The sequence below is a fragment of the Carassius auratus genome, chromosome 20, assembly GCF_003368295.1.
Source record: "Carassius auratus strain Wakin chromosome 20, ASM336829v1, whole genome shotgun sequence".
NCBI classification, from domain to species: domain Eukaryota; kingdom Metazoa; phylum Chordata; class Actinopteri; order Cypriniformes; family Cyprinidae; genus Carassius; species Carassius auratus.
In genome coordinates, this window is record NC_039262.1 from 447,404 (window position 1) to 461,426 (window position 14,023).

At 36.4% G+C, this 14,023-nt stretch overlaps 2 pseudogenes; both read right to left on the reverse strand.

The window, feature by feature from the left end:
• Positions 1-1,887: 1,887 nt before the first annotated feature.
• LOC113037876 (probable E3 ubiquitin-protein ligase RNF217) lies at positions 1,888-10,538 on the reverse strand (annotated as a pseudogene).
• Positions 10,539-10,580: 42 nt separating this feature from the next.
• The window catches only part of LOC113037877 (adhesion G-protein coupled receptor F1-like), a 5,576-nt pseudogene continuing 2,133 nt past the window's right edge, over positions 10,581-14,023 (reverse strand).

Genomic DNA, 14,023 nt, shown 5'->3' on the forward strand with positions numbered 1-14,023 from the left:
TTAAGGAAAATAATAAGCTATTTGACTGATATGACGAAATGAGATTTTCATGGCATTAGCTTTTTAAACTTAACAATTTTTCTTTTTTTGCCATGTCTTCCAATTATGTTTTGCATTAAGGTATAAGTTTAAAACCCTACTTTCATTTTCAATTAGATGTGTTTATTTGAAAAAGTTAATGATATTAAAGCTGCAGTTGGTAACTTTTGACGCTCTAGCAGTTAATAAACAGAACTGCTTGAGTCTTGCGGAGGAACATTGCAGCCGGAGCTACTTCTCTCTGTTTATGTCTATGAAGAATCACAAAGGTACTGGGTTACTCCGCCACGGTACCCCGAAGCAATCTAAAATAGTCCGAATATAAACACTTATTATAGGTGTACCCTAGTGATTCAGGACAAGCTAAAAACACGGTTTGGAAAATGGATTCATGGTGTACTCGCTTATTATGTTTATTTTACATATATTCTACATATTGAACACAAACAAAGTTACGGACCGCAGCTCTGATTGGTTGTTTTTTTTTCGGGAGCGCATGACTTTCTACAAATGGCAATAGGACGTTGGGAGGAGACAGAGGAGCTTGATTTTTTTCACAGATTAGCTGTCTCATATTCTACTGCCAGGACATAATGACAGGTTTAATAAATATGTAAAAAATATTTTTCCCTACAGCACCTTTAATTGTTGCATTTATTTGTTAATATTATATATTATTTTAACGAACAGAGACTAAATAAACAATAAAGTTGATCAACCTCATGTCGGGTCAAAACAAAAAAAAAATTTAACACATGAAAATCTTTACAACAGCACAATCATAAACAACAACAACAATAATAATAATAATAATAATAATAATAATAATTTTGGCGAATAAAAAGCATTGTGCTCAAATATGAATCCAGAAGTCGCAAGAAACAATAGTTCCCAAAAACATCATTGCCAAAACATGACATTTATTTGACAACCCATTTTCATTTGAGTTTGCTCATTGAAATATTCACTTAGCTTATAGGCTTTTCATGACTCGTAAACATAAATACAATTAATATAGACGAAAGATAGATGAAGAAGCGTCCATAAGCCAGTAATATTTGCGGTAGGCTACCATGTTTTAAGAGTAAGAACTACAACATACAATTGTGAGTCACGCTTTTATTGTATTACACTGACAGAGATTGATATTTGTTGTCATTCTTCATTGGCCTGAAGTGCTATTAGAGCCTGTTACAGCGGTGGAGCTGGTGTCAACAGGATGTCAGTCCGTCAGCTAACCTCAGGAAGCAGCTCTTCGGCCAGCAAACCCTAACAAAGTGCTTAGACAGGCAGGAAATTGATCTGACTGGAATGTGCATTATCAGAGACTACCAGCAGGGAGGGACAAAGAAACCGAGAGGAAACCGTGAGTCATGTCATGTGACACACAGGTTGTAATCTTTGCTTGCTGATGTTGTTTGACCACACGTGGGGGTCGAATCCTATGTGTCCAGATGGTGATCTTCACTTATGGATAAAAATTATTTCCTAATGGAAAATGCTCAGAACGGCACATCAGGGTCGCTATGCAGATAAGGATGTAGGCAATCCTTGATTTAAAGGGATAGCTCATCTAATAAATGTCGTTCCAAAACCTGTATGACCTTCTTTTTTAATTTGAAATTGTCGAAATTGAACAGAAACAACAATTATGCCTATATAGACACAAAAAACTAAAACATCTTTCAAAACACCTTCTGTTTTCCACAGCCATACAGGTTTGGAATGACATGAGGAATTCAGCATAATGGCGCTATATCAAAATGTGCTTTCATGTGTTTCATTGTAAAAGCTTGTAGCCTGCCACTTGGTTGAAGTTTCTAAACTTAGCAAGTGACAGCTGGTAGTTCAGCTGACAGCTGCACCCAGACCACATAATGAGAGGGACAACAGCTCTGCAGATGAGAGAAAGAAGACAATAGTTATTTTACTCCAACGTGTGGTCAGACTTGCATATATTTTATCTCGCTGCACATGCAAATCACAGCAGTAAGCTTTCATTCAGCAGTGACTTCCTTGATGCAATCACCTACTGTAGCTCTAGTACGAATTTGTTACGTGATAAACGTGTAAACTTGTTTTTCTGGCTTTACCGTATTAGCTAAAATATACATGTTTAGAATAAATCATTGTAGCATGGTAAGATTACCTTTTTAACATTTGCAGTTGGATTTTTAAATGTATTTGATAGAAGTCTCTTGTGCTTGGCAAGGCTGCATCTATTTCACTAAAATACTGTAAAAAACTGATATTGTGAAATATTATTACTATTTAAAATAGCTTTTTCCTATTTTAATATATTTTAGAATATAAATTATTGCTGGCAAAGCTACATTTTCAGCACATCACTCGAGTTTTCAGTGCCACACGATCCTTCATTCTTGATATGCTGCTCAAGAAACATTATTATTATTATTAATGTTGAAAACAGTCAAACAGACCAACTTAGGATTCTTTGATTAATAAAAAGTTCAGCAGAACAGCATTTTTTTGACATAGGAAAATGTCAAATATTATAATTGTTAATACTCCGGGTTAGTGAACCCCCCCAGTTCACTAACCCGGAGTATTAACAATTATAATATTGAAACTGTTCTAAGCAAACACCACTAATTAAAAGCCAAGTGAGACCAAATGTTGGCAGCTCCTTTTAATTCTTAATTAAATATGAAAAAGACATATTTGCTGTCTGCAGGCCTGAATAGAGTCTTTTAATCTGAAAATAAAGTGCAGCAGCAAATGAAACAATAATAGTAATAATAAAAACATTATGCATTTAAAAAAAGAAAACAAATGTAAGTCAGGTGTTGTGGTATAGATTCAGACACATACTACAGTATATTTAGGGAATAAAATATTACGGTCTTTGAAACTCAGTCACAGTAGATGTGCTCTCAAAACATACAAAATAAACTCATTCATAGAGTTCCTTTCAGTAAAGTTCAATCCCACTGGTAAAAGGCACCGTCTCTGGAGAAAAATAAAAAAATAAAATAAAAACAATGCCACCACACTGGCAGTCAAACCTTTCGGTTTTATAATGTTAGCATGTCAAAAAACAGCCCAAGCTAACATTTTGACTGATTTCTTTTGTGTCTTCCTCTATATACGAACAAAGCAGTGTATAACAGATGTGACCAAATTCTCCCTGAGAATAACAGTGGCATTCACTACCGGACTGAGTGCATCTTCATAATTGATTGTCTCCAAAATCCCATGGATAACAGCTTTGCAATGAAACCTGGCAACCACTTATAATCAGAGAGTTGAATTAGGTAACATTGCATTGATGATTAGGTAACATTGCATTGATGATTTTGTATAGGGGATTTCCCAAATGAGGATCTATAAGCCTTAATACTCATATTCCTGATCCTCCAGCCAGACCATGTTTCTATGGTAACAACCTTTCCTGCAACACTTTTCTTGAGCTCTCTTTCTGGCTTTCCTCCAGACAAGCTTTTGTTTGAGTATTAAATGGCAAGCTCAAATCAAAACATGGGACAGACTTTGGACTTAACGCTTTAGGGATTGCCTTTTGTTTAAATTTCATTGCATGTGCCCTAATATTCTATGTCTAATGGTCAAGGTTATATACTTGTTGACATGCTACAGTATGTGTTTTTTGTAACAGCATAAGACTGAAATAAATGCCAAATGTGGCAATGGATATGAATCTATAACACTGTGCAATATACAGCAAAGGGACACCTATTTGGGCTGACAGTCTTGAGCAGTGTGCAAAGCTAAAACATACTAGAAATGAATGTCAAAATTTGAGTGAACATATCTAAGAATAATATACACTTGATTAGAAAATGTTTCCTGCATCCAGCAGTTTGTTCAAGGTGAAAGGCATGCACTATGATTCAGTGTGGGGTTTGAAGTCAACATTAGGAATATTCTCAACAAGTCTTCCTTTCTGGGTCACATGTTTCTGATATTAATCATGTGAACTACAGATGCCGAGATGTTCTTTGGATCTTTCTGAAATCATGCTGGATAACACGATCAGGTTTCACTCAAACCCCAGATATCCCCAGATATCACATGCACAGATGAATCGCTAACAATAAGATGTGGAATATAAATAAAGTAAATAGGGTGAATTTAGATTTCACGTTGACTTGAAAACAATCCAGGACTGCTAAAATAGACTATTAAAATATGGCTAAATTCAAGTTTTCAGTTCATTTCAAATGTTTTCACTGTTATGTATATAATGCTAATAATAATATTTGTAATAAAAACAGTATATATATATATATATATATATATATATATATATATATATATATATATATATATATATATATATATATATATATATATATATATATAATAACATATATATATATGTTATTACTTATATTAACATAAAAAAATGTTTTTTAAATGCCTTTATCCTTACAAATTATATTATTAGAGAACTAATTTAAATGTAAATATTAAATTGGAAAATTTCAATTCATGTACATTATTCAATTAATTTCATTTTATTTCACTTTAATTGTTATGCTGATAATATAATTTGTATTGATAAAAACATTTCAGATTTTTACGAATGATATTATTAACTTAACAATTGCAGTGGACTAATTTAAATATTAAAATAACAGAGATTCAAAATTGCATTTTCAAAAGTGGTCTTGGAGTGGTTTTGTTGACCCCACAGTGTATTTTAAGTTTGGTTTACAGCTTTAGATTTGTGCAAACACAGAACTTGAACACTTTTGCATGACACAGTACTGATTTGCATGACCCAGATGACCTATGTCTTGGCGTGGAGCTCTGGGTCCCCTGTAATTCAGGACCCTTTGTTTTCCACAGTGCAGTAGACAGAAACGTGTTTTGTTGATCATGCAAATTCCTGCGGATGTTGGCACAGCATGAAGGGCAGGGAGGAAAAGAGAGGGGATCAAGAGGGACAGACATTAATTCATCAACTCTCCATCATCAAGCACTAAAACGCTTACAGATTATAACATCTGATGCACGTCATAAATAGATAGAAGGAAAAAAAATCATTCACGCTGTGTGGCTACAAAGCATAATACAGTACATCCTGCAGGAAATTATTACCAGTCTATAGGTCCATTCCTAAAAATGAACTGAATTTAAATCCGTTTGGGGTTTATAAATTAAATATACCAAAAACAGAATATACTCAATTAGTCTTTGATAACGATGCCAAAAACGGCATGTGGAGGAAAGGGTCGGTGTGCAAATGAGGATATTCACAAGATGCAGTGAACAGGAAAACTGCTGTATCTTAGTGGCCAGTGTTTGGTCACTTGGCACCCAGGGCTATTTTTAGGGTGTTTGTGTGTCCAGGTCCTGAGCAGGATGACCCAAGCTGAATCAGCACAGCCAGCGGCCCGACCCCTGTGTGCGCTTCCTCCTCCTCTTACAGGTGTAGTAGATAGGCAAAGCAAACAGGCCTGCAGAGAGATCAGTCACAACATGGGACGGCATATATATATATATATATATGATGAAGATATATATATAGATATATAGATAGATAGATGGATAGATAGATAGATAGGTTCATTGTAACAAATAAATACAGTTTTAGAACTTCTGCGGAAGCTGAGCTATTTAGAAATTTGGGAACAATATTTCGAACTAAAATAAAATCTAACTTAAGAATATGTTTTGCCAAAATATTTAGCATCCAGAAGTGGAGGACAAATCTCTTCTGCTGTTTACAACAGAATGATAAACTGAGTGTGGCATAATACAGTACATCCTGCAGGAAATTATTACCAGTCTATAGGTCCATTCCTAAAAATGAACTGAATTTAAATCCGTTTGGGGTTTATAAATTAAATATACCAAAAACAGAATATACTCAATTAGTCTTTGATAACGATGCCAAAAACGGCATGTGGAGGAAAGGGTCGGTGTGCAAATGAGGATATTCACAAGATGCAGTGAACAGGAAAACTGCTGTATCTTAGTGGCCAGTGTTTGGTCACTTGGCACCCAGGGCTATTTTTAGGGTGTTTGTGTGTCCAGGTCCTGAGCAGGATGACCCAAGCTGAATCAGCACAGCCAGCGGCCCGACCCCTGTGTGCGCTTCCTCCTCCTCTTACAGGTGTAGTAGATAGGCAAAGCAAACAGGCCTGCAGAGAGATCAGTCACAACATGGGACGGCATATATATATATATATATATGATGAAGATATATATATAGATATATAGATAGATAGATGGATAGATAGATAGATAGGTTCATTGTAACAAATAAATACAGTTTTAGAACTTCTGCGGAAGCTGAGCTATTTAGAAATTTGGGAACAATATTTCGAACTAAAATAAAATCTAACTTAAGAATATGTTTTGCCAAAATATTTAGCATCCAGAAGTGGAGGACAAATCTCTTCTGCTGTTTACAACCAGAATGATAAACTGAGTGTGTTGCAGCATTAATAACAGACTTTTGTTTTTATTAAAGACTTTTACAATTTATTTATTTATCTTTTTTTTTCATTCATTCTTCAATTGTATTTTCATGATTATAAAGATTCCACTTTTTAGTGTATGAAGGGTTTTTTCCTCAAATGGATAATTCCCAAATGTAATTCATTTTGTGAGACGGTTTTTCAAATACTTAAAAAAAAAGTAATTTCATTAGACTTTTTAATGTCTTTATTAAACTGAAACACAGTACTGTTATATACTGAAATGACATTTGTTTACTGACAAGAAAACAAATATTGCCAAGATGCATATCAATAATTAAATTTTATAATATATATAAATAAAATATAAATTCCTTGAACTAGACAGTTGAATAATACCCAATATGCATATTGCATTTTCCACATTTTTTAATTTGGAAATCACTTAATTGTATTTCATGTTACAACCACTTTTATATTTTCACTATAAAACTGAAAAAAGGGCTTAATTGTCATGAAAATGCTACTATTTTTTTTTTTTTTTTTTACAAAATTGCTATAAAAAGCAAATTACATAATCTTTTTGAATTTGAAATCAAATACAACCCAGAGATGTTCCTGACAGGCTTTGTGAGAATGAGGAAGTGTAACACAATCCTTACCTATGACCAAAGCCAGAGCTCCAACAATCACCACCAGGACAATGACCACTGGAGCCACCAGCACTTTTACTCACTGTGAAATGAGCAACAGAAAAGCATTCAGGCTCACAAAGACAAACACATTTACAATTCTTATCTGCTGCTGGACTAAAAAGAAATGGTGGAGTGCATTTGTCTTTCTCAGCATGTCAGTAGGTTAAAGTGAACCCTGTGAGCTGTAGACCAAACACCTGTGTCTGTGATGTATGAATGGTTGGGAATTATACTACGGTTCATCGCACTAGCCTGAGGACACCACTCAAACACAGGTTTACATAAAGTATGCACAGATATGCAAACTGAAAGCATATCATAGAGTCTGTCATATCTCTGTTCTATTACTAACTAGCGTTATTAGGGAGCTGACTAAACTAGCATGGTCAGAAACAGTGTAAACTGCTCCTGTAGGCGCTCTAGTTGCATCAGAACCATTGTTTTTTGTGAAATAACCTAGAAGTGAACATATAGTTTGTCTGCATAAAATGCAGCTGTATACAAATACAAAAATATACATTTTACAGTTACATATACACACACACAACAGTATTCTGTACACTGATGTTAATTGGTTTTCATGTAAGGAAAAATAAATTGTCAATTGTAAGTTGTAACTTGTAAGTAAACATGTAACAGTTAAAGAATTATCATTTCCCAAATGTGATTGAGTCCAGTAGGAAACATTGATATATACAGTAAAATACATGTATATTGGAAACCTAAAAAGACATGATATCAAATGGCTAAGAAATCTCAAGATAACCCAATGTTATTTTTCCAAAGCAACCCCTAGTACTTCAAAAGAACTAAATAAATCAAGTTGTGTTCTTTGCTGCAAACTCACTACAAACAGAGCCTCGGACCAGCCGGCGCAGATGGGGTTTTCTCAGGCAGGTAGCGGTACTTGCATCCAAACACGCTCAGGTTGGAGGTGTGATCCCCAAAGAAGCGCAGATGCCTGTACTTCTCCCCACAGCGATAACAGAAGTTAGTGGTTGCACTGTGTGCAGGTCATGTGATCACAGCCTTCTGTTCTCTGAATGTGGATCTGTTGGTTTAAAGAAGAAATAATCTGGCAATGAGTCATCAATTCACAATGATACACCATCCAGCCATTAATTTTTTTTACTTTCCAGTCAGACGTGTGAGCTAGGGGGCAAATTTTCTTGAATCTGGGCCAGCGACTGACATGTTCAGTTAATGAAAGCCTAGAGCTCACAAAATGATAATTTACAATTATTAATTAACACTGGCAATTATTCCATCAAATAATGCACTTCTCAGTATTGTGGGTTGAGAAACTTGTTCACAAAGGGAAGGTTCTCAAACTGAAAGATGACTAGTAAGCCTTAGGTATCTGGCTCAGGTATGTGCACTATGCCAAACACTCATATTCTGATGGATCCTCCAAAGCCCCATGAATGCACATGTCTAGATGGAAAACAGCTACGCATTTGTAGAACTTGTTGATCTCTTGAAATTGTGTCAGTGGGAAGAAGAACTTTAATTCAGGACCACTTTGCCCAGACTCCAGTCTTATGACTGGAATGCCATGTTTCCCAAGTCAGTAATTAAAGTTAGATACGAGGAAAGGAAAATAAAAACTCACAATGAACAATACCTCTTCACGATCTCAGATGAGAACATTCGGTTTTTTACAATGATTGACTCTGTATGTAACTCCTATTTATTTTATATGGGGCATATTTTACACTGCATTGTGTTTCCACCTGAAGGCCAGTTAAGATTTGTGCACTTAAAATTGTGACAGAAGAGTTTTCCACCTCACTCCGACTAAAATTTAATTAAAATGCTTGTTTTTGCTACCGAACCTTTAAGACTGCACCACCAATCAACATTTGGGGTCAGTAAGATTTATTTATTTATTAAGGAAATTAACACTTTAAATCAGCAAGGATGCATTAAATTTAAACAAAAAATGACAGTAAGGATATTTATAGTGTTACAAAAGATTTACATTTCAGAGAAGAGATTGTTGAATTGGCGAAGAGAATAAATGGCTGAATAACATCATTCATTTTTTCTTTTTGCACACAAAAAGTAATCTCATAGCTTATAAAAATAACGGTTAAACCATTGATGTCAAATGGATTATTTTAACGATGTCCCACTCTTTACAACGTTTCTGGCCTGTGGTAGCTCTGTTGCTACATATATATATATATATATATATATATAGTGCATTTTGTAAAGCATGTTTATTACCTTGCAGCGTGGACATTTCTGAGCGTTCCTCTGGCCGTGTTCGATAACACTGGCCCAGTGACGCAACAGCTTGTCTCCTTTCCTGTAGTCTCGACACTTCAGGCCTTCGTGCAACGGCGCATGGCATTTAAAACACCAGACAAACTGGCACTTTGTGCACTGAATCTGTAAGGAATATTTGAAGAGACAGACACAACAGTTTGCTTACTCAAGAAAGACTTTTTTTTGCAAACAAATTCATTCTGATTCAGAGTTTAGACACATAATTCAACATTGTAACTACAGAATGGACAACAAGCGAAAAAAAACAGACCTTATACTTATGTTCACTCTTGGAGGAACGTCTGTTGGCTGTGACTCTTCAGGGAGGTAAAACAGGCTACAATGGGGACTGGTTTTGTACTGAAGTCCAGTCTGCTCAGCTCTAGAGGTACTTGTTATTTTGCCAGCTCTTCACTGGACAGGTGCGAACCACCAAACTTTCCTCCAAGAAACCACTGCACTCTGTGATGGGACACACCAAAATGTGCCCGACCAATGTGAAACCTTAAAATAATAAAAAATAAAAAACATACAATCAGCCAAATACATTAAAGAGCGCAGCATTAATGCAGTAGTAAACCTTGGGGGGCATGGAACTCTAAGTGCAGTTAAATATAAATCCAGCCTGTTTGTGACGTGTGGAATCTGATTTAGTGTTCTTGGAAATCATGGGTTTTAATCAGTGATTACAAGCGAGGACAGAAGCAAGCAGGAAGTGCAAACGATACACTGTACAAGCAGCATTGTACCTGAGGTACTTCCAAGTCAACAAGCAACTCTCAAACAATCACTGAAGTACAGTAATATGTGATTGAAGAGGGCTGAGTGGGTAGGAACGAACCCTAGGGGCTAGTTTGCACAGGTTGAATGCGGTATGATCTGTTGATAAATGGATCTGTGTTGAATGACCTTTCCTCCTAGAGGGAGTTAAGGGATCTCATGGATCAGTGAGATCCATTTCATTCTGATTGTTCATGTAACAGGGCTTTGGTGTAGCCCTACAGCTGCAGGACTATTACTATCAGCACCTGCCCCGTGAGAGGATTGATGTGCGTCCTGCCTCTGGTTCCCCACCCATCTTCATCCGCTCCCCCTCTGGGATGACAGGATTACTGAACGTTTCCATTGCAAGAAATAATCTACTCTCCACCTGCCTATTTTTATATGCTCAAGCAACAGTATTTACTTTAGGGAACTTTATCTGAGGTGACAAAGAAAAGGACTGGTCAAGAGACTTCTGTAAAATCGGGCAAGTCTTGGGTAGTTTTGATTCTGCTGGAATAAATCTGCCATGACATCTGGAAGCAATGCATTCTAACTTTAAGACCAAATTAGTACACAAACTAGTGCACAAATATCATCAGGGATCCTCAAATCTGGATCGCGAGATCCACTTTCCTGTTTAGCTCCAACCCTGATTAAACTCACCAACCTGTGATCTTCTAATGATCCTGAAGACATTGATTAGCAAGCTCATTTGTGTTTGATTGGGGTTAGAGCTAATATCTACAGGAAATCAGATTTGATGATTGCTTGGCTAAATGATAAATAAAAATTGACAGCCTGAATGCACTGTAAGTCACTTTGGATAAAAGCATCTGCTAAATGCATAAATTTAATTTTATTTAATTTAAATGGATACATGTACACACAAGTAGAATCACTTTGAGATCTTTTTTAAGGATGTCAAAATCATTGGCACCGACAGCCTCGTAGGCAGCGTGTCAACATACAGCGACATTGTGCTTTGGGAATACCGAGTCCCGGCACGTGGACCTTTCCCAATCCCACTCCCTTCTCTCTCTCCCACTTCAAATCAAAAAAGCTCCTCAAAAAATGTCAAAATTACCTCAGAACAGTAAAATAAAGCACGTCCTAATTTGCATACTTGTGCAATATTCTTGTTAATTTTGTAGTCACACTAAAAATTCCAGCAAGTGGAATTTTTAAAAACATGGATATATTGGACACCTCATGCACTCAACTGTTTCAGCTTTCTTTACATAGCCTATGGAGAGGGCCTGCTAGACTCCTGTGGTGGATAACAAAATAAACTTTTCAATCTCATGCACTAAATGGTTGTGTGCACAATGTATAGGGACATAGGTTTAGTTTACCTAACTTCAGCTTGAACAGGCTTGTACTAGTTTGGGGACGCTGCTGGAGACATTTTTTAAATGATGCACCTGACTAAAGCGAAGGATGGCTTTGGTAAACAGCACTAACAATGCCCATGTTGAGAGAAGGGCTCTCGTGGCTGATTGTGTAGCATCTTGTACACGCAGCAGGTGAGATTCTGAGAGCCCAGTGTGCTTTGAGTTTACTTTGGCATTCTAATGAGATCTGGCACTCCCATGAGAGCCCTTACCTGAGCCCTTACATGGCACCAACTGGTGACAGCAGTCCTAGAACTCCCCGGGCCACCCACCAGTTCTTTTTACACCTGTCAGCCTGCTGCTAATGGGCCGACCACACAGCTAGAACAATACTGGCACTCAGCACTCACCGCAGGCATGAACCATCCTCTCAGTATGGACAGAGAGTCTGATTTTCAGCCTTGCCATGTCACACACTGACATCCTGTATTAACTTTGACATGCTTTCTGATTGACCAGCACCACCTCTTGAAGTGGGCTATCTTCTCAGGGAGATTTTTTTTTAATTGATGTGAAAGAGTCTAGAACAAACTCTTTTAGGCTGGCCAGATGCCTGCTAAGAATAAATCTGATTTATTACAGTAAACATAAGACAGCAACTAAAATTGTTGTGGGAAAGGTGCAGAACGGACATAAAAATGTATTAGTGGCACTCATCTATCACATCTAGTTTCTAATTTTAGCCCTAACCAGGTACGGATGAACTTAATCTAGAAAACTATGCTGCATACGCAAGACAAACCGCACAAGAAACTGTGGTGTGGTGGGTCACTCACCTCAGGGTGTAAATTGCATGTCAATACAGAAAGTAACTAAACATTTTTTTATTTTCTCAGCAGATTTCCTGCATCACCTCATCTCATACATCGCAAGTGCCGTAGGTTCTAGGTAATATTCGGTCGAGCAGAAACTGTATACATTCATACATTTAAATGGATCAGTTATTCTGCAAGCCTACTAAAGGTCAGTGAAACCAACTATACAAATCTTCTAACAAACCTTCACACAATCTGATTCCTTATATCAAATCTACTGAGGCATATATTGTCCATCTAAGCAAAAATTCAAAAGCAGAAAACATTTTCATAAAAATGTAGGCATTACTCCAGTACCGTGCCTTTTAAATTCTGCTTTTACAATGCCGAAGCAGATATCCCTGTAAATGTTTCTATTAACAAAGTAAAACTTTTACCCATCTTTGATTTCACAATTGCGCAATAATATCATCTGTGATTTTCTTGCAGAACTTGTCAGAGAACTACGGCTCTGTGTAGTGAATGCTGCTCCATCTGAAAGCAATTGATGATGATTTACTATTGATTACAGAACTGGCTTTAATAACAGAATGTGCATCATATGACCACTTTAAATAAATTCACAACACGTATGCACATCATATGTTTATATACAGTAGAAATTGCTATAATTGTCATTTCAATCCAATGTTTCTGGAAATTTGGGATGTAGTATAAACCTTCATGTCTGAATGATTAGTCTGTCTTAAGGAAACCTGAATAAGAAGGATGATTAGGGTCCAACAGACACTGAGTTGGTTTAGGGAGGCATTCACACAGACTGCATGCTTAGGTTCAAATACAGCTGGACAGGGGCACAACAAAATAGAATGGAATGCAGGGATCTTGGATCACATGTAAAAACTATTTTTAACTTGATACGTTCACGATGCTGAAAACAAGCTTTGCTTTTTTACTTAAAGCAACATTTAAAAATAGCAGACTGTAGGAGTCACAGTTTATGCATAGTACTGGAAACATTACTTAGAGCAGCCGTTTTGAGGTCTGACAGTAATTTATTGTTGAATGTCTATGTAATTGTAACAAAAGCAGTGTTTTGATGGCTTTGGCAGTGCTGCTTTAAAGGGTCCCTACATTTAGAAAGACACCAAAACTCTCAGAAATAGTTTACAGAGCCAAGCGCTGTCAGCACACTAGACAGCTCGGAGAAGTTCTCTTTATTCATCTCCTTTGAAGCAATTCTGCTAAAAATATTTACTACAAAAATCTAAATAAATTGTAGATCTTAAATTCCTAAATTACTTATTTGATGAAATACCCCATATGTTATTGGTGGCTATGATTTAATGTTTAGAGGTCAATTTATACTGGCCCATAAACATGTTATACCAACAACATGAATGTGTTTTATTAATACATTTTAAATTCAAGATTACAGTTCTGGATCCCGTTTTGACTTCATTCTGATTTCAATATTGAATGGTACACAACACATTCATTTCAAAAGCATAAAAAAATTGTCCCATTATGAGACTGTCAGCTGATATCATTACAACTATCTAAGTCTCTTTAAACATAATAATAAGTAAGCCACTAATGAACCCAGTGCAAGCCAGCATTCTGAAATATTACTCCTAAGACTGAACCAAATGACCTTGCCATAGGCACCTGACATTTAGACCAGCCACCCCATTTGCCAA